At 39.8% G+C, this 6,582-nt stretch overlaps 1 pseudogene; it reads left to right on the top strand.

Moving 5' to 3' along the window:
• Nucleotides 1–781: 781 nt before the first annotated feature.
• On the top strand, nt 782–3,593 carry LOC122876349 (annotated as a pseudogene).
• Nucleotides 3,594–6,582: the final 2,989 nt, after the last annotated feature.

Raw genomic sequence — 6,582 nt, 5'->3', positions numbered from 1 at the left:
ATCAGGAATAATCTTTTTTGTACAGAAATGCAGAATTTACAAAAATATTGTAATTGACAAGCAAACAAACAAAGACAAAAATGCATGACGAAAAATAAAACAACCAAAATTATAACGCAAAATGTGTCACTATTGGAGAAACTTTTTTCCCTTGGGTTCCACAAAATGTCGTTCAGTGTGATGCATTATTCTTCCATCTATTTTCATTATATAATTTTCTCTTTATAACTATGAATAAACTAGATAAGACGAGAAAAGAATTTAACCATATAAAACCTTCGACTTTGTATCGACATTAACCTTTAGTTGTTGTTTGTTCCTCACCGCGACAGCCTCTGTTTCCTAATAAGTAGCCTACACTTGTGAGAAGTCGCTCAACAGGGATGCTAGTTATGAGGCACTAGGAAGAAAAAAAATTATTAATTGTCTGAAAAAAATTCCTTCATCAGAAAAGCAATGGCCTCTTAAAGCAGCTGGAAGTTCAAGCTGGAAGCTTCTTCAGAGAACAGGGGCTTTAGTTTTTCACAGGTTACTTTCCTAATGTTTAACTTTCCATATGCTATTTATTTTTACACAGTGGATACAGTTAATGTGCTATAATCAATAATAATGTATTAGATTGGATTGTATTTGCTTTTGCATTATATTTCCAAGTATTTGTTTTGAAATTTTTTTTGGAGATATTATATTAGTTTAAATAATTTGACTAGTGTATATGACTGGAGAATATTTGTCCTTTTTGCAGAGATGAATCTGTTTCTGTGCCTGATAGCTGCCAGTCCTTACCTGTGCTTGCAATGCCAGGTGAATGCTGGTGAGTACTGCCTCTATCATCTTCCTTACAATAGCTACAAATAGCTTTAGATACATTAATCATCTAGTTGGTTTAAAATAATCTCATCCTACTACAATTCTTTTATTTTTGTATTAAACTTATCAGATCTCAGAGAAATGTACGAGTTTATGTTTTGTTTTTCAGTTATGTTACAATAAGTGTGAAATGCTGTAATTGTGTGGCATGATTGAAACCTAAAAATGATCATGTCAGAAATGCATAGACCAAAGACACCGGTATTAAGAGTCAACCAGAATGTATATTAAACAAAATATGTTTGTTTTTTTTGCTGGTGCAGGTGGCTTCAAATCACAGCTAAGATGTGTATTCCTTGCCTTTGCTAATTAGCTCTGATCTCTGAGGAGGATCTGCAGGTCATTGCTGATCTGACAGGCTACTGATCTATTTTCATTTCACAAAGAAACTGAAAATAGGTGTGGACACATTCACAGATAACTTTCATTTAGAACAAATCAAATCCTTGATTGGTACAAATTATGATGTCCCTGATTTTGGGTTTGGCTTGGGACTTTTGTTGCGTGTTTTCCCTCTACCCTTTCCCCTATATTTCGCTTTGCTCAATAAAAAACATTAAATAAATGCAAAGTGCCATGAAAGTAATCTTAATAACAGAGAAGATGAACAGAGTTCAATAATGGATTTATTTTTCTCGCCTATAGACAAAGCACCCGCATGGGATCCTCCAACACACCTTTCACTCGATGAAATCTCTCTGTCCAAAGGCTGGGGCCCTAAGCAGAGTGTCAACAGTCAAATTCTCCCCTTAGTAATATGCTTCAGAATATCATCTTTACTGGCTGCACTGCAAATGACCATTGAAAAAAATTACATTTGTAGTTCAAATCCTTTTCACCAAGGTGCTCATTGTCTGCATCCTTTCCTCAGGTAAGACAAGTGTCCAGCCGTATTCTGCGCACAACAAACTCTGATGTGGAGGACGGCCCACTCTACACTCACCTGGTGACAATCTTTGGCCAGTGGACTGACCACGACCTGACCTTCATGCCTCACTCTCCTGTCATCCGCTCATTCAGCAATGGTATGTGACAAGAGCTGTGAACGCACAGAGCCCTACTTTCCCATTGAGGTCAGTGTCATTGCATTACACAAGAAAAGACATGAATATATCTAAAGCCCAAACACACACACACACACACACACACACACACGCACACACTCACATACTGAATGCTAACTGCTTCTTGTCATCTGAACAGATTCCCAGGCAAGACCCTCGCGTCCTTTGGGACCTCACCTCAGATGATGGCCTGTTGAAGGTCAACACACAGTATGATGACAACGGCCTCCTGCCCTTCACCAACATGGGTTCCAACATGTGTGTCACCCGAGCTCGCATTACTAATGACAGTAATGCAGAGGAGGTGCCCAGTTTTCTGGCTGGTGAGTGGCAGCAAAAACACTGACGTACAATCCTTAAAAGTGTTACATACATTCCAAGCATCGCACAGGGCTGACAGCACTTTTTTCCTCATTTTATGTGACTTTAAGGTGACGAGCGCACCAACATGAACAGTGGTCAGACCTCTACACACGCTGTTTATGCATGAACACAACTGTGTGGCATGTGCTCTGGAGGATACTTCTATAGGATTCTATAAATCTTGGATGGTTTGTTCTCGCATGGTTCAGTTAACTTTATTTTTTGTCTTTCAGGTTCTCAGTTTGAGAGACTACTTACTCCATATCGTTGGTCCAGACTTCGTTGCCAAGCAGCTGTCCGCCTACCCTGGTTATGATCAAGACATGGACCCCAGCATCTCCAATGTGTTCGCTGCCTACTGATTTGCCCATCCGATGGTTCAGCCTTTCATGTTTCGTCTTAATGAACAGTACAAGGAGCACCCTGATTACCCCAGTGGAGTGGCTGAGCCGTTTGTCCATGGAGGAAGAGTGGGACCCCTGTTTGGCTGCCTGATTGCCACTCAGTTCCAGAAGATCCGTCAGGGAGACCGGTAAGCAGACAGGATGCAGACCTGAAATGACATTATCGACTGACATGTACTAAAGATGTGGAAATAGCCATGTTAGCCAAACTTTTAAACATTAACAAACATCATTTTCAGACTTCGGTGGGAGAACAAGGGAGTCTTCACTAAGGCCCAGAAGGAGGCCCTGAGGGAAACATCACTTGCTTCCATCATATGTGACAACACTGGTATCTCTGAAGTACTGGAAAAACCCTTCCAGTACCGGCCTCGAAGGTCTTTGACCTCAGTACCTGGAGGGAGGATGGTGAGTTGATGTCCTGAAATCCTCTCTGACACAATTGATGAAAGACAATCAGTACCAGCATTAGAGTATTTTGGAATTACTGGTTTTTCCCTTTAATTTTCTCTAGGACAAGACTCACGTGGACCCGCAGGACCACCAGGTAAATCTACCACTTCCTGTACTATTAGCCATAAAAACTTGAATTGATTACAGAAAGTATTACTTTAAAAATGCTGTAATGGGAAGGTTCTGTTGGCATAATTGTATGCATGTCTTGCATGTTTTCACACAGCTGCTGCATTTTACCTGTGAGCATCCAGGTGTTTATGAGTTCCAATTCCACTGTACCATCAACCAGAATGCTGCCAGTTTGGATCTGATGCTAACAGAGAGCTGATTCTGCACTCATTCACCACCCAGCAGAACGGTTACATAACAGGTACCGGCAGCACATACATTAAGCTTAAGAGGGGAGAGAAGATCTGGCTGGTGGCAAACCACGGTGGCAACAGGCTGACCAGTGACAGCTTCTTCTCAGGGCACTCTGCTATTCACTGGTTGGAGACTGCTCTTGATATAGCTGCATCCACAAAACTGCAAAAAAAACCTTGTTTTGACCAGTTATTTAGTCTAATAAGCACCCCTTAAATGCTGCCAATAGGATTATAGGAGATAATAATAGGAGATAATCCCACTTTCCACAGTTTGCTGCACTAGTACCTTTACTAAGGTGGAAGTTCAGCAGAGCTATGCTGAGAGTCCCCAATCTCTATGCACTAATAAGAATAAATGGGGATGTTGCCCCTCTCTAAGGTAATTAAAGACAAAATAACATCTTAAAATGGACATTGTTTTGTAGTGGACCTTGGTGACAGAAAAGCACGATGTTTAAAAACCTGTGGCATTATTTGACTGTTTAAAAGCTCTGTTTGAATGAAGGAATGTTCATAATGCAGTGATACCTGCAGTAGTAATGTAAAAGGCTTATTCTACATATTATTTTGTTTAATTAACTACAACTACTGAATAACAATGTGAAAACCATGAGCACTACCTGACTTGATATGATATTTTTCTAATTTTCTTTTGAATTAATCATTTTCATGTCTTTTTAAATTGTCGTTACCTCTTTTCTGAAAAGCATACAATACAGTACACTACAGTGTAAGTGTAAGTCAGTTGAAGTTTGACATTAATAAATGACTGTTGTACAGACCAACCTCTGCCTCTGAATGAAATCTATGATGATATAGAACAACATTTCAGAAGATGAACATATTTGTTTGCAGACACAGAAAACCACAGTTGATGATGTTCTTAACCAGACCAGTAGATGACACTGATGTACAATTTTTTAAGGACAGGATGGCAGCCACAACCCTATTTGAATGAATTAGTTACTGCACTGCATACAGGACTTAATGCTGGTTCTCAAGTTGAACTGTTGATTTGTAGATGTAGCCTATACTGGTATCATGCAAAAAAAATCTAAATAAAACATAAATCTAAAACATAAATCATAATCTTCGCTTTAAACACGTGCAGTCTTAAACTTTGTAATAGTTTCAGTTAAAGCAAAGCAGAGAATCAAAATAAGTTGATCACTTAGAACAAGAGAAAGAGTGTTCAGAAGGGATATTTATTTATGTTGTATCTACAATATCTTAATTTAAGAACTTTGTTTCTCCTGAACCTCTTCATATCAATTGGAAAGACCCAGTTGGGAGAAACTCAGTTCAGGAGCTGGTGAGTTATTTCTCCTCAGCAGGAGTGCAATGCAATCCCTTTCTCTAAAGCAAAGTTTCTGTTAGAGTAATAACAAATCCTCATCATCATTCAGTGATCTCTGGGAACAAAGGTTTCACTGTACAAAGGATTTATAGTATGCCATAAAGATGTCAGCCTGAAAACAGATAAAAAGTTTAACAAATAGATACAATGATGAACTGAGTTTGGGTGGGTTTTACCTGCAGTACATCTGTGTTGCTCCAAGCTGCGATGCAATATGTGTCATTATGTGGTATCGAATTCATGCTCAGCTCTTCATCACTTGGAGGTGAGACATCCTCTTTGTAGAAGGACAAATGTTGTTTTCACCCTACAAGTCAATTCTAAGTTTCATAGTACAGTTGTTAAATGCAAACTACAGACTCCTGGATGCCAGGATGAGCTTCATTGTGATATCTGGAAAAGGGCTGCAAGAGTTATCACTGCGTACCAAATAACTGTTCATTTTTAATCGTTTAAAAGAACTTGTAACACTCACCAAGTAGACTTTTTCCACATCAGACATTGTGACATGTCATAGCAGGAAAACTGCAGGCGTAATTACTAACATTAATTAATGATAGCTGCATTTCATTTCGATTTGTGTCAGTTTTTGCGTCTCGGTATTGTGCATTGCTGGCTCACTGTCACTTTGCTGGGACAGAAGCCAAAGTTATTTGTTTGTAACACAATGTTATATGTAAGAAGCTCTGTTTGTGTCTGACAAATGTTTAACCACTTCACAGCAGTGGTTTTTGTATCTTTTAAGTCCATGTGGGCTGGGCACTTGTATGTGCACGACAATAAATAATATAACATAACTAACCAGCGAACTGGGACACTTAAATGAAAAGGAAGCATCATAAATGCCATGCTTTTTATTCCATGACAAGTCAAAATATCTGCAATGAAGCTGAAAGGTTGAGTGTAATGCAAAGTCTGGTGCAATGTGCTGAGCAGATGTTAAAGGTAAACTATATTGACATTATAGATCCATTTCACCAGAAAACCAAAAATGTTCATGCAACTGACAATGGACAACAGGCTGTAACAGTGATGCGGAGGCTCACGGGTATGTTATGATATTCAGAACTAACTCTTCTGTGACAGTTTTACTCCATCAATGACCCTTACAAGATGTTCTATATGTATTTCGGACCATAGATATTCTAAGCCTCTCTAGTTGCATTATATCCTTCTAAAATTGATCACACTACATTTATTTTCCTTTAAGGAAATGCTTTAACTCCAAATCACAACAGGCCTTGTATACAATCCAAATGTTTGTTAAAAGGTTAGCAGATGATGGTTTTTGATATTAAGAAATGAGACTAAAGGCGGTCATGCCGCCTTAATTACGGATTCCGACACTCCCCAGGGGATCTGCATCTTTGCCTAAATAAGTAAACAACAAAAAACGAGTGTGCAATGTATGGCGATCGATAGGAGACGTGGTGGTTCGCATTAGCTCTGTTGTTTTCTACACAGTGGAGAGGAGGGACGGGAACCAGCTGCTGCGTCTCCAGACCCCACACACACACACACACACACACACACACACACACACACACACACACACGCCCCTCCTGACCTCCGTGGACACAGTGCCATCCACAGAGAGTGGCTCTGGGTGTCCCGTGGGAGCAGGGGAATGCTGGAGAGGACGAGCGGCACACGATACCCCATTGTTTGGTTTAGCAGTCACTGATCCCCCACCCCTCGCCTCA

This window comes from Siniperca chuatsi, linkage group LG5 (assembly GCF_020085105.1).
Source record: "Siniperca chuatsi isolate FFG_IHB_CAS linkage group LG5, ASM2008510v1, whole genome shotgun sequence".
Taxonomy (NCBI): Eukaryota; Metazoa; Chordata; class Actinopteri; order Centrarchiformes; family Sinipercidae; genus Siniperca; species Siniperca chuatsi.
The sequence above is the reverse complement of the archived record's forward strand: the minus strand, read 5'-3'. Positions and strand labels throughout refer to the sequence as shown.